The sequence below is a fragment of the Colobus angolensis genome, unplaced genomic scaffold (genome assembly GCF_000951035.1).
Source record: "Colobus angolensis palliatus isolate OR3802 unplaced genomic scaffold, Cang.pa_1.0 Scaffold162, whole genome shotgun sequence".
Lineage (NCBI taxonomy): Eukaryota > Metazoa > Chordata > Mammalia > Primates > Cercopithecidae > Colobus > Colobus angolensis.
The window spans coordinates 7,939,028-7,961,443 of NW_012114733.1; the positions used below are offsets into that span (position 1 = coordinate 7,939,028).

General features: G+C 39.4%; 1 long non-coding RNA gene across 1 annotated transcript in view; it reads left to right on the plus strand.

Moving 5' to 3' along the window:
* The first annotated feature begins 7,215 nt into the window (after positions 1 to 7,215).
* The window catches only part of LOC105508481, a 35,034-nt gene continuing 19,833 nt past the window's right edge, over positions 7,216 to 22,416 (plus strand). The window contains exon 1 of the long non-coding RNA XR_001001275.1: positions 7,216 to 7,349. This is a non-coding gene — a long non-coding RNA (uncharacterized LOC105508481). The remainder of the gene's footprint in view (positions 7,350 to 22,416) is intronic.

Consider the following 22,416-nt stretch of genomic DNA (forward strand, 5'->3'; position numbering starts at 1 on the left):
ACTCCTAAAGTTCTAGCACCTGGCCCATAGAATATTTGTATTCATTTTATATTTTACCCACATGATACACTTGGCTGTGCTCCAAAGGTGGAAGTTGAAATCAGTAAATGGTCTCTTTATTTGCTTTATAATTAAGCTCCATTTCCTTTCCTCTCTTATATCCTGAAACCCTCAATAATATATACGTGGCATAAAATGTACATGAAATAACAAGTCATTACTCACAAAGTAATTTTTTTTTTTCTCGTCAGTGCCTTGTTAGCAATTGGCAATCTTAAAATTTCATCTCCTAAGCAGGGTCCTCATCAGATATTCCTTGACCCCATTCTGTTAAGTGTCCTCGCTGCTCATTGTTAAGCCAACTGCGAAAATCTTAGAAAAACAGTTCAGCCTTCCCCCACCCCGTCCCCCACCCCTACAAGCTTCTAGCTTCTTCTTCCTACAGCAAATGTTAAAACTGGTCAGAAGTCACATTATTTACTCTGAGAATAATAGTCTTTTGCAGTTTATGCATATCTTGTCACCCAACCACAGTAATTATAGGTTTGATGTGAACTGCATACTAATTACTTTTATTATTCCAGAGGTTTCATAAGCAACAGTCGTCCCTTGCTCCCAAATGCTCTCATACTCTGAGGAAGGGCTAGCATCTAAAAATATCATCTTAACTATATCCCTGAAGATAAAATAAATGCTAGCATATGCATTTTCTGTTTGTTTCACCTGCCCCCATCTTTCAACCATTCACACCAAAAACGTTAACAGTCAGAATATAATTATGATTTCTCAAAGGGAACTCTTTTTGAATTTGAGAGGGCTTCAAGATTCTTCTAACTCAGATGTGAGGAACAATTGAAGACTTTTCCCTTTTTCCTTAAGTTAAAAACAGAAAACAGAAATCATGGTCTGCATTAACTTTGCCAAACAGCTTTTAGTTATTAGCAGCCTAGAAAATAAATGTAAATAACTGAACTTCCAAATGCCAGAATTTAACCTGGAGTTTGAAAGTAGACAATGAAGACCCCTAAACAGTCAAAATAAATGAAACAGCACCCATGGAACATATCCAAATGTTTATTTTAAGCAAAATTTAATCAAGCAGTTCACAGGAGATTAGAAGCAGTGAATCAGAAATGAAATGCAGTCACTCTATGTCTAGTCAGGTCAGACTGCCATAACAAAATACTGTAGACTGGGTAGCTTAAACAACAGAATTTTTTTTTTTTCTTATAGCTCTAGAGGTTAGGAGTCCAAGATCAAAGTGCTGTTCAATTCAGATTTATGGTGAGGGCTCTCTTCTTGTCTTGCAGATGACCCCCTTCTTGCATAGCCTTTGCTAGGTATGTGCACATGGAGAGAGAACAAGGGTGAGCTCTTGCATGTCTCTTCTTATAAGGGCACTACGCCAGCATAGAGGCCCCACTCTCATGACCTCATTGATCCCTAATTACCTCCCCAAAGCCTCACCTTCAAATACATCACACTGGGTTAGGGATTTGACATATGAATTTGGGGGCACCCTGCAAAGTCAGACATAACAATAGCAATCAAAAGAAAGTTGTTGTTTGCTAGGGAAGGACTAAAGAAAAATTGTTATCTATTTTTTTTAAGTTTTGTTTTTGTTTTTAAAAGACAGGATCTTCCTCTGTCACCTAGACTGGAGTGCAGAGCTCACCATAGCCTTAAACTCCTGGACTTAAGCAATCACCACCACCCCTTCCCTCAACCCCTTGCCTCGGCTTCCCCAAGTATTGGGATAACATGCGTGAGCCACTGCGCCCAGCTAATATTTTATTTTTAAGAGTGACCATTTAGTGCAGGGACATATCCCTCTATGGAGGTCAGTGATTCCTGTGAGCATCATGATGACTAATGTTCACAGTAATGATTCTGAGTCTCTAGGAACTATCTTCAGTGTCCTTTGTTTAAGAGGGCAAGAAAGAGTGTAATCTATTTTAGAATTATTTTTGTCAGTGTACCTAAAGTACTGGTGTGTCTGTGGGTTGTAATCAATCATTCGAAATATCATTTATGTGGAATGTTTTTTGTCTAAAACCTGATAAATCTCATGCATTAACAAACAGTTCAGTGTTTTCTAGGGTCAGTCAGTAGGAACAATTTTTTTCTACTGAATTATGCAAGAGATAACAAAATTTAATGTTGGTATTTCAGTCATTGAAAATAATCCACTGGGTTCTTTACTGCCTAGCACCAAGGTTGAAAATAATGATTACAGTGCTTTCTTATTGAAACACGTCTTTACATGACAAGTCTTATTGTCCTTTAATTTAGAGGTGATGATACAGATCAGGCTTCATTAGAAGAAAGAACCTATGTTTGACTACAATTCTTTCACTTGGGCAAAGGAACAATGATTTCTTGATTTGTTGACTTCTCTCCTGTAAATAGCCATTTGCTGGACTTTTGTGATAGTACCAGCCAGGTTTCCCTTATTACTGCCTGCCATGCTTACCGAGCAATCAGCATCCATCTCCACAATAAGGCTTATCTTGCCAAAGGTCTAAGATACTCGAAGTCATTTAGCTGTAATTTCCTATATCAATCCCTACCATAGAGATGGTCGTGCCAATGGAACCATAATAAATGAAATCACTTGGCAAATGCTCCCATCCTCCAGATGGTATTTGGAAAGGTACAGTCAGCTTCTGCCTCTATGATTTTCTTTTTGTATATGTTTCCATGTCTGGGAAACCCTCATTTGGCTGACACATGCCTTCTTTACCTATATTAAAACCTTTAAGGCCTCATCCTATTGGCAGAAGAATTGGGCTGTCCTGTTAAGGTGACACTGCAGACTTTGGTTATAAGCCATTGTGTCCTGATCTTAGAGTTTATGCCTAGGTGCAATCTAACTTCTTTAGATCTGCATTCTTAAGAAGGATGCCTCTCTACAGAGTCCCCAAATCAGCAGGTACCGTGTAACACTATGTACCTGTGCTTTATCTCATATCCACACCAAATATATTAGCAAATCCTAGTGGCTCCATCTAAAAAAAAATCCCGATCCCATCTGCTTCTCCCCAACTCCAGACTGCAACTCTAGTCCAGGCCTCCAGTCTTATTCACCTAGACCCCCATCTTTTCCTCAGTGGGCTCCCTACTTCCAGCCTTGTCTATTGATCTTTTTCAACACAGCAGCCAGAGTGCTCCCTTAAAACACACATATGTTCATATCTGCTGCTCTGATCATCCATGTGCTTCCTATGAGAGAATAAAATCCAATGTCCATTCATTAGTTACAAGACCCTAGATGACATAAGGCCAACTTATTGACATTATCTTCAAACATCCCCCTTGCTCACTCTGTTTCCTCTATACTGGCCTTCCTCCACATGTTCCTGCCTTGGGTCATCTGTGCCTGTTCTTCTCTCTAGGGGATAGGGAAGTTCTTTCCCTTTCATACATGTACACTTCATTCCTGCACCTCATTCTAAGCTCTGTACATGTTCTCTCATTGGAGAAGCCTTCCCTGATCACCCTATTAATAAAATAAAAGACTCCTATCCCCAGGCTGTATTACTCATCATCTCTCTTTGCCTTGCTCATTTATCGTCCATTCCATCACTTCCTCTACCCCTACTAACATAAAAGTCCCACCAGGATGTTCACAGGGATGTTCTCCCTAGGTCCCAGAACAGTGCCTGGCACTTAATATGCCCCAGTAAATATATGTTGACTAATTGATGGAATAATTCCTTATCTTATTTAATCCTTGTGGTACTTTGTTTATGGGTTAGATGCTGGTATTTTGATTTGATGAACTGAGAAAGTAGGCTCAGTAACTTGCTGAGAGAATACAGCTACTATGGAGCTGAGTTTTGAACTTTTGTCCTTATGACTCTGAGTTCAGTGTTCATCATATCACACTTTTAACCCCACCTACTGATGTGGAACTATATGGCAACGCTAGTGAGTGCTGGCAAGTGGCATTCCAGATTTGGTCATTAATGTTTAGTGGGAGGACAGAATCATTGGGTTATAGCTGATTTACAGCTGATAATGAATTTTTTCAAGAAATTAAGTTGTGACCCATCTATGTATCTATTAATCAAGATTCCTCAGTCTCAATAGGGGAAAATTAAGTTTAGTTTTTGTTTGTTTTTGAGACAGAGTCTTACTCTGTCACCCAGGCTGGAGTGCAGTGGCTCAATCCTGGCTTGCTGCAACCTCCGCCTTCTAAAGCAATTCTCTTGCTTCAGCCTCCTGAGTAGCTGGGATTACAGGCATGCACCACCACACCCAACTAATTTTTGTATTTTTTTTTAGTAGAGATGGGGTTTCACCATGTTGACCAGGCTGATCTCGAACTCCTGACCTCAAGTGATCCAACTGCCTCAGCCTCCCAAAGTGCTGGGATTACAGGCATGAGCCACCATGCCCAACTAGTTTACTTTTTTTAATTTTGTTCTGAATGAACAAATATAAAACAACTTGCTGATTAGTCACTGTGTTGTAGTAATTATTGTTTATTTCCACACCCCTCTTCCAGATAGACAACCATGTCATAACAGGATCTATAGTCTGGGTCCAGAGACAGAAGATAGGAGGTTAACCAGATCAGAATAATTCATTCAAGGATCAGAGTTAAATAACCAGCCACAGGTCAGATATAGAATGTTAGACATTCAATTTTCAAGATTTTCAGCAACAAAGTCTCCTTATCAATGGATTACTGGCCCATTACAGGAATACCTTGATAGTATTAAACAAGAAAGGCACTGAAGATTAACCAAGTTCCCACACTTGCCTCTTAGTGCTGCCTCTTTGGCCAGGGCAAAGCCAAGGTCAGATGCAAGGCTGACCCTGACAGGTATGTGACTCTTGAATACACTCTCTTAGCAATGGGGAGTCAGGGGAGTTCCGTGAGTGACAGTCAGTGTATGTTTCAGTGAAGTTCATCTCTGAATGGGACAATGCTGTCTCGCAGATTGATGCCATTAGGGGTTTGTTTGTGTGTAGATAATACTCTTCAGACATTTATCTTTTGTTTTACCATAAATGGCTGCAAACAAGTCTGTTGAAACACCAGGAAATAAGTAATTATATATAAATGTGTTTTAAAAAGTTAAGGGTGCAGTGAGCCAACATAAGTCAGCACATGTTAACATTGCTTAGGGGGCAAATGTGATTCTGGAACATAAAACTAGGAACCTAGCATGAGGTTTGTTTCCTGCATACATCATTTACCTATAAATTTTTAGAACAACCATTCCATGCCAGGTAATGTAGTATATGCTCACAGTATACAGACATAAGACCCAGCCTGTTCTCAAGGAGCTCAGGACATAACAACTTCTCTGTGGGCCACTTCTAGACTCCTGTGTTTGTTTCTTTCAGCTTACAAGAATTCTAAGAGTGATATGGTTTGGATATTTATTGCTGCCCAAATCTCATGTTGAATTTTAAACCCCAGTGCTGGAGGTGGGGCGTGGTGGGAGGTGTTTCGTCATGGGATGAATCCCTCATGGCCTGGTGCTGTCTTCGTGACAGTGAAATCTGGCAAGATCTGATCCTTTAAAAGTGTGTGCCACCTCCCACCTCTACTCTCTCTTGCTCCTGTTCCTGCCATATGATGTGCCTGCACACCCTTTGCCTTCTGCCATGATTGGAAGCTTCCTGAGGTCTCTCCAGAAGCAGATGCTGCTGTGCTTCCTGTACACCTATGGAACTCTGAGCCAATTAAACCCCTTTTTAAATAAATTGCCCAGTCTCAGGTATTTCTTTGTGGCAATGCAAGAACAGCTTAATACAAAGGGGAAATAAAAATTTGAGATACATGTAAAAGAAATCAATTAATTAGGTTAAAGTTAGTTTACTTATTAATTAGAGGAAAGATACAGAGATTGTATCCTATAGTTTTTCTTCCTTCACACTTGTAGGAGGGTTCTAAGTATGCAGCCAGAGAAAAGATATTAAAATAGAATAGATGTAAAGACCTTCCCTTTCTCACCTTAAAGCTGTGAGAAGATTTATAGATCTATTATATGTCTTATATGTGTGTGTATATGTGTCTGTGACCCTCCGAAGTGTGTATGTCAAATTCCTAAGCCCTAGTACTTCAGAATGTGACTAAATTTGGAGACAGATCCTTCAAGAGATAATGAAGTAAAATGAGATAATTAGAGTGGGCCCTAATCCAATGTGGTTGGTGTCCTTCTAAGAAGATGAGACTAGGATGCAGACAGTTACAGAGGGAAAATCGTGTGAGGATACAAAGAGAAGACGGCTATCCACAAGTCAAAGACAGCGGCCTCAGAAGAAACCGGCCCTGCCAACACCTTAATCTCAGACTTCTAGCCACCACGACTGTGAGAAAATAAATTTCTATTGTTTAAGCCACTCAGTGTATGGTACTTTGTTTTGGCAGCCCTAGCGAATGAATACAAACTCAGTACCCAAATGTAAGGACCTTAGTTCTAAAGATTTTAAGAACCCAGAAACTGCACACGTGTATCAGGGCTAGTTTAGAAAGAAATATTCTCAGGTGCTGGATCATACTGGGCTTGTGAAGCTCAATGACAGGATGAAAAACAATCCTGGCTTAATAGCTACATGGATGTGAAGGGCTCTATGTCCTTAGTAGCTCATTCACTCAGTGAATAGTTTTTAAGCTCCTTGTATGTGCTAGGTATTGAACTAGGCAAGGAAAAACAAGAGTTTGTCCTCAAGGCACTAGCTACTGTTGACAGTGGCTGCAGTGTGAGAGGTCTTCTGAGTAACGTGAACAGAGCATCTAACTGAACAACGGGGTTGTTCCAGGTCTGTATTCCCACTATCACTGGGCGGCTACACTTGGTATTTTTTGTTTATTTCTCTTAAAGCCTACTTTTTTTATTATTGTTCTTCTCTTTTATTTTTTTAAATCTTTTTCTAAGTGGCTGAATACTGGATATCAACACGGATTTGTAGTAGTTCAGTTAGGCTCCTAGGAAGTCATTCAGAGAACACGTTGCAGTGAATCAGACTGTGTTAACTCTGACCTAGAGTGTTACTGTCTGTCTGGCTCAATTCCAGAAGAGAGAACCTCCTCCTGTGACCTCTTCCCCAGTATTTTGGGCCATAAATAGGTGCTGGGGCCCTGCCAAGTTGGGTCACTGTGGTTCATGAGGGACTGTCAGTTTCTTACAAACACTACACAGCTGCAAAATTGCTATGCCACCCAAGGTGACTCATAAAATCTGCCCCTCTTAAAAAGGGAATATGAGAAATATCACCTCCTGGCTACCACAATAATGCAATTAGGAGTTCTGGTTCTCCAATGACTACCCACAAGAGTCCTTAGAGGAACCACATGGGAAATCTGGGAAACCTAACACTCTGATTCCAAGGCAAGGATTAGGAAGCAGGGTAGAACTGCTGCGTATTTTAGTCTAGGATTGTGATAAAATATAAATGATGTTTGATATTTACTTATATCAGTCAGGGTTTTCCAGAGAAACAAAACCAATAGGATAGATACACACACACACACACACACACACACACACACACACACACACGTGGTAGGGCAGAGAGAGAAAAAGAGAGAATTATTCTAGTTATTTTAAAGAATTTGCTAACGTAATAATGGGGTCTGGTATGTTCAAAATCCACAGGGCAGGGCAGGAGGAGAGAAACTCAAACAGGATTTCTATGTTGCAGTCTTGAAGCAGAATTCTTTCTTCTGTGGGAAGCCTCAGTTGTTCAGAGGCCCTCAACTGATTAGAGAAGACCCACCCATATTATGGGGCGTAAACTGCTTTACTTAAAAAATCTGCTGATTACAAATGTTAATCATATCTACGAAATACCTTCACATCCCATCTAGACTAGTGTTTAACCAAACAAGAGGGCACCGTAGCCTAGCCGAGCTGACACATAAAATGAACTGTCACACCACTTAGAAATGAAAGAAGTAATCAGAAGCCTTTGTCATGCTATTGGGGAACAAAGATTTCAAGGAAGTTAACTTGTCACCACCCAAATCCTCTAAATTTCAGATTTCTCTCTCTTTGAATACCTTCAGTCTTGGGGTTTGGAGTCACCGTTTCACAAGGCCAGCAATTTCATCTTTGGATAATTCTCATAGTTGACAAACCCTTGCCTGAATGTGTTTAATCCCAATTCTCTCTATAATTATAATGCCTTAAATTCAGTTCTAACCCTTGGAACAACACTGAAGCAGGATGAAGACCAATTTATCTTAAATAATGTCCCAACGTATATGCTCTATGGAATATTCATTTTGTATGATTCTTAGTTTGGGAGTGGGGGATAAAGAAGGTTCTGTGGTCAAATAAATTTGGGAAACATTGCTTACATGCTGTTTCTTTGGAAGACACAAAGAAACTCACTAAACTAAACTGTAACCTGGCACTTCTCATATACCTGACCTTGGAAAATCCTTTCTTCTTTTTAATACCATCCTGTGCAATAGACATTGAAGATTTCTACAAGTCTCTCTGACACCAGCCTTTGGTTTAGATGCTCCATCCCTCCAGTTGGTCTGCATCATGGTTGTTGTATTAGTTAGCTGTGTTGTGGAGCAAACCACCCCAATCCTTAGTAGCTTAAAATACTAGCCATTTATTATTTCTCCCAAGTCTACAGTTCACTGGTTGATACTGCTCTCTGAAATGGTCTTGATTGATCTCAACTGGGTTTACTTATGCATCTTCAGCCAGCTGGTGAGTAGGCTGGGGGATGACTGATCTAGTGTGGTCTTAGCTGGGATGACTCAGTCCTATTTTATGTGTCTCTCATACCCTTTCACCAGGCTAGCCTTGGATAGTCTCATTGCAGTGACAGGGGTTGAAGAGAGAAAATGGAGACATGCAGGCAAGCACTTTTCCAAGTCTCTCCTTGCATCAAGTTTGCTGAAATTCTGTTGGCCAAAACAAGTCACTTGGGGCAAGCTCAGAGTCACAGTGGCATGACACTATAAAGTTACAGGGCAAAAGGGGAGGATATGGGGTGACCATTAATTGAGGCCATTGGCTATATTCATCTAAAACAGTTATCAAATGCAAATCTGAGAAATGATGCTGAAATGGCTACATCAGAATTAACAGAGGAAGCATAGTAAAAATGCAGGTCTTCCAATCTCTACCCTTTAGACATGCACAGGGTAGGATTGGTCACACACAGTTTTAAAAACACTGATGATGAGCCAGGTTTGGAAACACCTGGTTTGGACCCCTCTTTTGTTAAACAATGTTAATTAAACTCATGCAATTATGAATTCCATAAGGGATATAGAAAGAGGTTTAAGATGAAGATGTTGGTGCTTCTTCCTGATGAGCTTCTAGTCTCAGGCAAATAAGATGGTTGGATAGTAAGACAGACACCAGTAGGTCAGCTTTCAATCCCATTGCTGCCATGACTTTTTCCTGGCCTGAAAATTTGTCCTGGCTCATGGGATCCCTGCAATTAGATCATTTACTCAAACCGTGACTGACACATTTTATTCTGGGTGTGTGTGTGCCATGTCCTCTATCAAGAGAAGCAGCTGCAGAAGAGGGACTGAGCCCAAGTTAATCCTAATATGGCCAGACTTAAAAGGGGCGGGAATAGGTGATTCCTACCCCAAAGACTGAGGATCCCAAGAAGTCAATGGAGTAACTGTTGTAAGGGTGTGGACTGTGAAAACACATGAATATCAAGTATTATCTGAACCTGAATAAAATCAAATCTCCCAAATATGTATACAATTTTTTCCCACAAATATATTTATATGTTGTTATGATTAGTAACATATAGGTATTGCTGAATTCATTATATCTAGTTATTTGTGTGTGTATATATGTATTTATATATCACTTCAGTCAACAGTTAATGAAGATAGAATAACTAAAAGCTTGTGGAAGTTCATATAATTTTTTGCATTCAAAAGTTGGATACTGTATTGGGCTACTCTGGCTGCCATAACAAAATAACATGGACTGAATGGCTTAAATAACAATGTATTTTCTCACAATCCTGGAGGCTGGAAGTCCAATATCAAAGTTCCAAGAGGGTTTATTTCTGGTCAGGCCCCTCTCCCTGTCTTGTAGATGGCTACTTTCTTTGTGTCTTCACATGACTTTTTCTCTGTGTATTCACGGGCAAAGTGTTAATTCTGGTGTCCTTTCTTCTTCTTAGAAGGACATCAGTCTTATTGGATTTGGGCCAACCCAGTGATGTCATTTAACCTTAATTATCTCTGTAAAGGCCCTATCTCCAAATATAGTCACATGGGGATTAGGTCTTCAAACATGAATTTTGGGGGAACACAATTTAGCCCTTAATAGGAACCATTGTGTTAAACTATTGCTGAATATAAAATGTCCTCACTCCTTGCTGTTGCCATTTGGGATCTCCTCCAAGATATGATTTGGCCCCAGAAGTTTTCCTACTCATTTCTTCAGAGTGATGCCTCTCAAACATTTTTGGACTATAGCCAGCCCAGTGGTTCAAAAGACCTCTTGACTCTCTACCTTAAGTGTTCAAACTAGATTATATAAAGCATTGAGGCCCAAAATAGGTGGATTTTATGCCTACTTTAAAATAGTAAGCTTATGTATAGATTTTACATTCTAGACTGCTACAATATAAGTTTAGGTAATCAAATAATTTGCAGCTAAAAAAAGGCAAGCAAAATTTCTTCACATCAGCAATGAATGTACAGGCATACATTTCATATCCTCTTTATCAATAAAGGCACAGTTGATTAATATTTGAATTGCAATGCCTTTGTGTCTCAGTATATAGCTCTTGGAGCATTTTAGTTTCCTAGTCTGTATATGTGTTTCACTGAAACCTAAGAGGGCAAATATTATTGGCATAGTGGTTAATAGCAAGGCATCTAGAGCAAGAGTCAGCAAACTGTGGCCCAGAGACCAAATCCTGCCTATTGTCTGTTTTTGTAAAGTTTTATTGGAACACAGTCATACCAATTTGTTTATGTAATGTTTAAGGCTGCTTTGGGGCTACAACAACATAGTTCGGTAGGGACTCTACAGTTTACAGAGCCCCAAATATTTGGTGTCTGGCCCTTTACAGAAACAGTTTGCTGACTTCTGACCTACAGTGAAGATCCCTGAGTTTGGGTCCTGGTTCCGCAGTATCTAGCTGTATGATCATAGGCAAGTTGTCTAGTTTCTGTGTGCCTTAGTTTCCTCATCTGTAAAATGAGGATGATATTATTATCTGTCTCAAAAGGGTGTTAAGAGCGACAAACGAACATGTAGAGATCTCAGCCTAGGGCCTGGACTAAACACTCAAATAGTAGTTGTTATTAACTGAACAACCCTGCACAAACTAAATCCATAATGAAGATGCAAAACTAAGAGGAATTTATAATTAAAAAGGAAAATTAACAGTGATTAAAAACCTGACCAACTCAAATCAACAGTGGTGAGGCTCCTCCCTAAGTACCCTTTCTAAAAATTTGCAGGAATTCTATTTATATGTGGGGCATGCCCAGTGGGAGCTTTCGAACATTGGCAAGTATTGCTTGGCACTAAGCCATTTTAGGAAACTATAGAATAAATCCTTGGTAAATTCAGGCAATATATTAAGTTTAGTTTATTTAGTAACCTTTAATAATTCACCAAGGATGTACCAGTAAATAACCCCTAGCTATTCCCAAAAATAGAACTCAGTGGAATTAAATTGTATTTTCAGTTCTGCTCATAGCCTACCAGATTATATTTTGAAACTGTCTAACCCTAACTCTTTTCTGACTGGATGACGAGCAGCCATCTGGTCCATGGATTCAATGAAACCATTCATGGATTCAATTCCTAATTATATTATCTACTTGATTCTCTCTTGCAGTCACTGTGGCATAGGTTTCACCATAGGTGGCTGTGGCAAATTGGCCCCCACGCAAGATTAAATAGTATTACAAGTAGTTAGGTAAGTGTAAATATTTTAGCCCCATTGGAAAACATCTTTCAGTGATGACTGGTACATCAGTAGTATCATGGTTTGTTAAGGGAATTTCGTAATCCAAGGGAGACCTGCAGATATTGCTCCCCAGTCTACCAGTGGGTTATGTAAGGTCATTGGCAGTTCTTTACATAAGGTGTTAATTTTGCAATTGTATATATAACACTGGAAATACCAGTCTTAAAAAAAAAAAAAAGATGCTTAATTAGAAGTAGCAAGTGTGAATAGAAAGTTTCTTGTCTAAGGCCAGGTGCGGAGGCTCATGCCTGTAATCCCAGCACTTTGGGAGGCCAAAGTGGGAGGATTGCTTGAGGCCAGGAGTTTGAGACCAGCCTGAGCAACATAGCAAGACCTCATCTTTACAAAAAACTAAAAAGTAAATGGGTGTGGTGGCATGAGTCTGTAGTCCTGCCTACTTCAGAAACTGAAGTAGAGGATCGCTTGATCCAGGAGTGCAAGGTTGCAGTGAGCTGTGGTAGCCACTGTGCTCCAGCCCGGGCGAGTGTGAGACCCTGTCTCTAAACAATAAGAAACAAAATACATCTTGTCTAATATGCTGGTTGTTTGGATCCTTATCACTGTCTGACGTCTCTTTATGAAGTTTCAAAATGAAACACAAATAGTCATTAACTTGTGAGCATAACTTTTACAAAAGAGTCGTCAAGAATGATTACTCAGAGGCATGGCACACAGTTGTGATGGTTAATACTGAGTGCCAACTTGAATGGATTGAAGGATGCAAAGTATTGATCCTGGGTGTGTCTGTTAAGGGTGTTGCCAAAGGAGATTAACATTTGAGTCAGTGGGCTGGGAAAGGCAGACCCACCTTTAATCTGGGTGGGCACAATCTAATCAGCTCCCAGCACAGCCAGAATAAAAAGCAGGCAGAAGAACATGAAAAGACTATACTGGATTAGCCTTCCAGCCTACATCTTTCTCCTGTGCTGAGTGCTTCCTGCTCTTGAACATCAGATTCCAAGTTCTTCAGCTTTGGGACTCAGACTGGCTTCCTTGCTCCTCAGCTTGCAGATGGCCTATTATGGGCTCTTGTGATCATGTGAGTTAATACTCCTTAATAAACTCCCATATATATGTATGTGTGTGTGTGTGTGTGTATGTATGTATATGTGTGTGTGTGTGTGTGTGTGTGTGTGTGTGTGTATATATATATATCCTATTAGTTCTGTCCCTCTGGAGAATCCTGACTAATACAGCAGTTAATGCTAATTGTATTTTCTTTTTTCAGACATTCAATAGATTTTTAACAGACTTCTTTTGAGAAGTTTTATGTTCACAGCAAAAATGATTAGATGATACAGAGATTTCTGATATGCCACTATTGCCACAGATGAATAGCCTCACCCATTATCAACATCCCTTGTCAGAGTAGCACATTTGTTACAGTGGATGAACCTACATCATTATCACCCAGAGTCCATAGTTTACCTTTGGGTTGACTCTTGGTGTTGTACATTCTATGGGTTTGGACAAATGTATAACATATATTCATCATTACAATATCATATAGGGCAGTTTCACTGCCCTAAAAATCTTCTGTGCTCTACCTATTTGTCTCCCCTAACTTTTGCAAACAACTGATCTTTTTACTGTCTAATGTTTCACCTTTTCCAGAATATAATATAGTTGAAATCATACAGTATATAGTCTGTTCAGATTGGCTTCTTTCACTTATTAATATTCATTTAAGTTTCATGTCATTTCATAGTTTGGTAACTCATTTATTTTTAGTGCTGAATAATATTCCATTGTTTGATTTAGGACAGTTTATCCCTTCACTCATTGAAGGATATCTTGGTAGCTTCCAAGTTTTGCAAATTGTGCATTAAGCTGCTATCAATATCCATGTGCATGTTTTTATGTTGACAGAAGTATTCACTTCCTTTGGGTACAAATCATGGAGCATGGTGGCTGGATCTTATGATCGTATGATTAGTTTTTTAAGAAACTTCCAAATTGCCTTTCAAAGTGGAGGTATTTTGAATTCCCACCAGCAATGAACGAGAGCTCCTGTTCTCTATGTCTTTGTCAGTATTTGGTGTTGTCAGTGTTCTGGATTTTGGCTATTCTATTAGGTATAAAGAGGTATCTCATTTTAGTTTTCATGTTATTGATGACACAGGATGTAGAGCATCTTTTCCTATGCTTATTTGCCATCTGTATATCTTCTTTAGTAAGGCGTTTTTTAAAGTATTTAAACCTTTTTCTTTGTTTTTTGAGACAGTTTCATTCTTGTTGCCCAGGCTGGAGTGCAATGGCCTGATCTCGGCTCACCACAACCTCCACCTCCCGGGTTCAAGTGATTCTTCGGCCTCAGCCTCCTGAGTAGTGGGGATAACAGGCATGTGCCACCATGCCTGGCTAATTTTGTACTTTTAGTAGAGATGGGGTTTCTCCATGTTGATCAGCCTGGTCTTGAACTCCTGACCTCAGATGATCCACCCACCTTGGCCTCCCAAAGTGCTGGGATTACAGGCGTGAGCCATCACACCTGGCCATATTTAATTCTTTAAAATTTTTAATTTTTGTGGGCATATAGTAGGTATATATAATTATAGGCAGTACATGAGATATTTTGGTATAGGTATACAATGCATAATCACATCATGGTAAACAAGATATCCATTACCACAAGCATTTATCCTTTGAGTTACAAACAATCCAATTATACTTTTTCAGTTATTTTACGATGTACAATTAAATTATTATTGACTATAGTCTCCCTGTTGTGCTATCAAATATTGGATCTTATTCATTTTAACTATTTTGTGTACCTATTAACCATTCCCAGTACCCCACGTCACTGCCCTTCCCAGCCTCTAGTAACCATCATTTTATTCTCTGTCTCCATGTGTTCAATTGTTTTAATTTTGAGCTCCCACAAATAAGTGGGGACATGCAAAGTTTGTCTTTCTGTGCCTGGCTTATTTCACTTAACATAATGACCTCCGGTTCCATCTATGTTGTTGCAAATGACAGGATCTCATGATTTTTTATGGCTGAATAGCACTCCATTGTGTATATGTACCAAATTTTTTAAGTCCATTCATCTGTTGATGGACACTGAGCTCGCTTCCAAGTCTTGGCTATTGTGAATAGTGCTGCAATAAACATAGGAATGCAAATAGCTTTTTGATATACTGATTTCCTTTCTTTTGGGTATATACATAGCAGTGGGATTGTTGGATCATATGCTATCTCTATTTTAGTTTAATTTCATTTTAGTTTCAGTTTTAGGGGTACATGTGCAAGTTGGTTCTATGGATAAATTGCATGTCATGGGGGTTTGGTGTACATGGTATGTTGTTACCAAGATGATAAGCATAGTACCTCATAGGCAATTTTTCTATTCTCCGCTACCTCCCACCCTCCACCCGCAAGTAGGCCCCAATGACTGTTTGCATAAACAAACTAACAAAACAAGCAAAGAGAAAATTAATTTAAAAAATCTATACTTTAACTTTTTCCCTCTTTTCAACTTTTTGTTTCAATTTATATTTTTTTATATTGCCTATGTCTTGTAATTATTATATTTTATCATTTCATCTTCTACTCATATCTCTACTTAAGATACGAGTAGTTTATACACCACAATTACAGTGCTAGAATATTCTGTGTTTTATTCTGCACTTACTAACATCAGTGAGTTCTGTATCTTCAGATGATTTCTTATTGCTCATTAACATCCTTTGCTTTTTGACTGAAGAACTCCCCTTAGCATTTCTTGTGGGACAGGTCTGGTGTTGATGAAATCCCTCAGGTTTTTTTGTCTGGGAAAGTCCTTATTTCTTCTCCAAGTTGTAAAGATATTTTTGCTGGATAAACTATTCTAGGGTAAAATAGAACTTTTTTTATCCTTCAGCACATAAAATATGTCATGCTACTGTCTCCTGGCCTGTAAGGTTACCACTGAAAAGCCTGCTGCCAGACATATTGGAGGTCTATTGAATGTTATTTGTTTCTCTTCTCTTGCTGCTTTTAGGATCCTTTCTTTGTCCTTGACCTTTGGAAGTTTATAAATTTTATGGGGACTTTTAGGATCCTTTTAGGGGAATTTTAGGAAATTTAATAATCAATTAAATGACTTAAGGTGGTCTTTTTTGGGTTAAATCTGCTTAGTGTTCTATAACCTTCTTGTACTTGAATATTAATATATTTCTCTAGTTTTGGAAGTTTTTTGTTATTATCTCCGAATGAACTTTTTACCCATATCTCACTCTCTACCTCCCTTTTAAGGCCAGTAACTCTTAGATTTGCCCCTTTCATTCTACTTTCTAGATCTTGCAGGCCTGCTTCATTGTTTTTTATTCTTTTTTCTTTTGTCTCCTCTGACTGTATTTTCAAATAGTCTGTCTTCAAGCCCACTAATTCTTCTGCTTGGTAAATTCTGCTCTCAACAGATTCTCTTGCATTCTTCAGTCTTATCAATTGCATTTTTCAGCTTCAGAATGTCTGCTTGCTTCTTTTTAATTATTTCAGTCCCCATAAAATTTATCTGATAGGATTCTGAAATCCTTCTCTGTGATCCTCAACATAGCTATTTTAGCTATTTTGAATTATCTGTCTGAAAGGTCACATATTTGGCTCTCCAGGATTGTTCCCTGGTGTCTTATTTAGTTCGTTTGGTGAGATCATGTTTTCCTGGATGGTCTTGATGTTTGTGGATGTTTGTTGGTGTCTGGGCATTAGAGAGTTAGGTATTTACTGTAGTCTTTGCAGTCTTGGCTTTTTTATACCCATCCTTCTGGAGAAGGCTTTTCAGATATTCAAAGGGACTTGGGTATTGTGATCTATGTTTTTGGTCACTGCAGCCATGTCTGCATTGGGGGTGTGCCACAAGTCCAGTAATGCTGTGGCTCTTGCAGCCTTGTAGATGTACCACCGTGGTGGTCTTCGATAGCATCCAGAAGAATTCTCTGGACTACCAGTCAGAGACTCTTGTTCTCTTCCCTAACTTTCTCCCAAACAGAGTCTTTCTCTCTTTCTGTGCTGAACTGCCTGGAACTGGGGGAGGGGTGACACAATCAGCCTTGTGACCACCACCACTGGGACTGTACTAAGGCAGACCTGAAGCCAGCACAGCGCTAGTCTCACCCAAGGCTCACTGTAACCACTACATGGCTATTGCCTATGTTCACTCAAGAGCTTAGGGCTCTACGATCAGCAAGTGGCAAAGTCAGCCAGACTTTTGTTCTTCGCTTCAGGGTGATGAGTTCCCCTTGGCCCTGGGTAGGTCCAGAGGTGCCATCTGGGAGCAGGGCCTGGAGTCAAAAACCTTAGAAATCTACCTGGTGCTCTGTTGTACTGCAGCTGAGCTGTCACCCAAGCAACAAGAAAAAGTCCTTCCCAGTTTTACCTCCCCTTTCCACAAACAGAGGAGTCTCTTCCCATGGCCACCACTGCTCCAGACACATGGGAAGCACTGTCTGGCTACCCTCAATGTTTACTCAAGGCTCAAGAGCTCTTCAGTTGGCTTGTGGTGAATGCTGCCACTCCTGGGACTCTTCCTTCAGGGAAATTGGGCTCCCCTTTGGCCCAGAGCAGGTCCGAAATTCTGCCCAAGAGCCAAAGCCAAGGCTGTCCCTTAGCCTCAGTGACCCTAAGATCCTGCTTGGTGCTCTACCCTCCTGTGGCCAAGCTGGTACCTAGGCCACAAGACAAAGTCCCCTTTACTCTGTCTTCTGCTTTTCTCAATCAGAAGGTGGCACTCCTTGTAGCCACCACAACTGGTCCATCTTAGAGTTAAACACAAGACCCGTGGCAGGTACTACCTGGCTACTGCTGCTGATTATTCAGGGCTCATGGGCTCTGTAGTCAGCAGGTGATGAATCCTATCAGGAGTGGGTGCCTTCCTTCAAGGCAGCAGATTCCCTTCTGGCCCAGGGTATGTCTAGAAATGTCATCTTAGAGCTAGGGTCTGGAATGGATGCCTCAGGACTTTGGCCAGTGCCCTATGCTATTGTGGCTGAGCTGGTATCCAAGCCGTAAGACAAAGTCTTCTTTATTCTTCCCTCTCCTCTCCACAAGCAGAAGGAAAGAGTCTCTTTCAGAGGCTGCAAGCTGCACTGTGCAGGGTTGAGGGAGAGATAACACAAACACTTTCTTGGCTGCCCCAGATGGTATTGCATTTAGTCACATGCTTCCCAAGTCCACTGGCTCTGAGTCCAGCACAGCATTAGGATTTGCCTAGGAGTTGCTGTTCTTGTGGCCTAGACTGCATTTCACTTCTATTTAGGGCCCCAGAATGCTTTAGCCTGTGATGGTGAGGCTTGCTGGAACTTGAGTTTTGACCATTGAGATGGACAATATTTTCCTGGCTAGGGGTGGTCTAAATGTTCCCTCTGTGGGCATCAGCTGAGCTCTTCCCAGTGTTGCTTTCCACTGTAACAGGGCAGCACTGAATTCCAATGTAAATTCCCTAAATTACTGCAATCTTCCTCCCCCAACACACATATTCTCTTTTTGTGCTACACGGCTGCTGCCAGGGGGTGTGGGAGGGGTGGCATTGGCAGTTCAAGACTGTCTTTCCTATCCTCTTCAGTGCCTCTTTCAATGATATAAAGTTCAAGCCAGGTACTATGATTGCTCACCTGATTTTGTTCTTATGAAGGTGCTTTTTTTGTGGAGATTGTTGTTAAATTTTGTGTTCCTTTGGAGGTCAATTGGTGGAGGCTTCTATTTGGAGATCTTGCTCTACCTCTCTAGACAATTTTTTAGTCAGGTTGTTTATTTTCTTATAAACAACCTGTTTTAAGAGTTTTTTTTGGTATATTTCAGATAATAGTTCTTTATCACATATGTCTTTTCAAATATTTTCTCCCAGTCTGTGTCTTGCCATTTCATTTTCTTGACAATGTCCTTCATAGAGCAGCAATTTATAGTTTTAATGAAATCTAGCTTATTAATTATTTCCTTCATAGTTCACGCCTTTGGTGTTGTATCTAAAAACTCATCTCAAAAACCAATGTTGTCTAGATTTTCTCCTATGTTATCTTCTAAAGATTTTATAGTTTTGTGTTTTACATTTAAGTTTGTAATCTATTCATGTTAATTTTTTCTGATGGGAGTAAGGTCTGTTTCTAGTTTTGTATTGTTTTGTTTTGCATGTGGGTGTCCAGTTATTACAGCATAACTTATTGAAAGACTATCTTTACTCCGTTGTAATAGCCTTTCTTCCTTTGTGGTCTATCTTGGTGAATTTTCCATGTATGATTGGCAGGAGTGTACATTCTGCTGTACTGGATAAAGTATTCCATAGATAGCCATTATTTCCATTTAATTGATGGCGTTGTTGAGTTCAGCTATACCCTTACTGATTTTCTGCCTGCTAGATCTGTTCATTCCTGATACAAGAGTGTTGAAGTCTTTAACTACAATGGTGGATTAATCTATTTCTCCTTACAGTTCTATCAGTTTTCGCCTCACATATTTTGACACTCTATTGTTAGGTACATACATATAAGGATTATTATTATTTTTGGAGAATTTACTCCTTTATCATTATGTAATACATTTTTTATCCCTAATAACTTTCTTTGCTCTAAAGTCTTCTCTGTCTGAAATTGATATAGTCAATCTCACTTTCTTTTGATTAGTGTTAGCATGTTATATCTTTCTTCATCCATTTACTTTTAATTTACATGCATCTTTATATTTAAAGTGAGTTTTTTCCAATATGTAATATTTGAAATACCAGATAAAGCAATCAGAAGGTTGATTATTAAGTTACTCAAGAAAATGCAAGAGAAAGGTGAAAACCAACATAAAGAAATTTAAAAAACAATTCAGGATATGAATGAAAAAATTATCTAAAGAGATAGATATTTTAAAGAAAAGCCAATCAAAATTTCGGGAAATTTAGAGAACCTTTAGAGAATTACAAAATGCAGTGGAAAGTTTTAACAACAGACTACACCAAATAGAAGAAAGAATTTCAGAGCTTGAGGACAAGGGTTTTGAATTAAACCAATCAGACAAAAATAAACAAAACAAATTAAAAGAAATGAAGAAAGTTTCCAAAAAATATAGAATTATGCAAAATGGCCAAACCTAAGAATAATTAGTGTTCATGCAGGGAAAGAAAAAGCAAAAATTTGGAAAACTTATCTGAGGGAATAATTGAAGAAAACTTTCCTTGTTTTACTAGAGATTTAGACATCCAAATACAAGAAGTTCAGAGAACTTCTCAGAGATTCATTGCAAAAAGATATCACCAAGGTCTACAGTCTTCAGGCTATTAAAATCAACACAAAGGAAATAATTTGTTTGCAAACTTTTATTTTAAGTTCTGGGTACATGTGCAGGATGTACAGGTTTATTACATAGGTAACCATGTGTCATGGTTGGTTGTTGAACAGATTATTTCATCACCCAGGTATTGAACCTAGTATCCATTAGTTATTTTTCCTGATCCTCTCTTTCCTCCATTCCCACCTCTGATAGGCTCAAGTATGTGTTGTTTCCCTCTGTATGTCCCTGTGTTCTCATTGTGCGGCTCCCACTTATATGTGAGAACATGTGATACTTGGTTTTCTGTTCCTCTGTTAGTTTGCTAAGGAATAATGACCTCCAGCTCCATCCATGTCCCCTGCAAAGGACGTCATTTCATTCTTTTTTTATGGCTGCATAGTATTCTATGATGTATATGTACCACATTTTCTTTATCCAATCTGTCATTAATGGGCATTTGGGTTGATTCTATTTCTTTGTTATTGTGAATAGTGATGCAGTGAACATACATATGCATATGTCTTTATAATAGAATGATTTATATTCCTTTGGGTATATACCCAGTGATAGGTTTGCTGGGTCAAATGATATTCCTGTCTTTAGGTCTTTGAGGAATCACCACTCTGTCTTTCACGATGGTTGAGCTAATTTACATTACTACCAACAGTGGAAAAGCATTCCTGTTTCTCTACAACCTCACCAGCATCTGTTATTTTTGGACTTTTTAATAATAGCCATTCTGATTTGTGTGTGATAGTATCTCATGGTGGTTTCTATTTGCATTTCTCTAATAATCAGTGATGTTGAGCTTCTTTTCATATGCTTGCTGCTGCTGTATGTATGTCTTCTTTTTGAAAAGTGTCTGTTTATGTTCTCTGACTACTTTTTAATGGGGTTTTTTTCTTGTAAATTTGTTTAAGTTCCTTATAGATGCAGGATATTAGACCTTTGTCAGATGCATAGTTGTTGGGAAAAGGTGAGTGTTGGGAGAAGCTGAGGCAGGGCTTGCATGTTGGACATAATGTAAAAGACTCTGGGAACATGTCCGGGGTCCAGGGTCTAAAACGCCTTGTGGCCTTTGGAACACCAAGTTCTGTGCTAAAGGATGGAAGGCTACCCTGACTCACCATAATCTAAGCCCAGGGCATAAAATCCCTTGTGGCTTGGATAGAATCCAGTGCTTGTGGCTCTGGAATGTGTCTAGACTTGCTGGCTCCTTGCCCCTTGCTCTCCTGGGATCAATTGTATCTTGAGTTAAAACAACCTGCTCTCCATTATCTCAAGTAGCAGAGCAAACTGCTAAACCATCACATCTGTAAATCATGTGCTTAATGCAACACGCCCTTTTGACCCCCGCATTCTCACCACCTGTTGCTTTATTGGATTACTAATAAATAGTGTGGGCTCCCAGAGCTCAGGGCCTTCACAGCCTCCACAATCACGATGACACCCTGGTCCCACTTTACTTCTCAAACTTTTTCTCAATCCTTTGACTCTGCCGGACTTTGCTACCTCCATGAGCTGGTGCTGGATCTGATCACTCCAACACATAGTTTGCAAAAATTTTTTCCCATTCTGTAGGTTGTCTGTTTCCTCTATTGATAGTTTCATTTGATGTGCAGAAACTCTTTAGTTTAATTAGATTCCATTTGTCAATTTTTGTTTTTGTTGCAATTGCTGTTGGTGTTGTAATGAAATCTTTGCTCATGCCCATGTCCTGGATGGTATTGCCTAGGTTGTCTTCCAGGGTTTTTATAGTTTTAGGTTTTACATTTAAATCTTTAATCCGTCTTGAGTTAAAATTTTTATATGGTGTGAGGAAAGGATCCAGTTTCAATTTTCTGCTAATGGCTAAGCCAGTTCTTCCAGCATCATTTATTGAATAGAGAATTCTTTCCCCATTGCTTGTTTTTGACAGGTTTGTCAAAGATCAGATAGTTGTGGGTGTGCAGTCTTATTTCTGGGTTCTCTATTTTGGTCCATTGGTCTATGTGTCTATTCTTGTACCAGTACTATGCTGTTTTGGTTACTGTAACCCTGTAGTATAGTTTGAAGTTGAGTAGTGTGATGCCTCCAGCTTTTTTTTTTTTTCCCCCTTAGAATTACCTTGGCTATTTGAGCTCTTCTTTTGTTCCATATGAATTTTAAAACAGTTTTGGGCCAGGTGCAGTGGCTGACACCTGTAATTCCAGCACTTTGGGAGGCCAAGGCGGGCAGATCACTTGAGGCCAGTTTGAG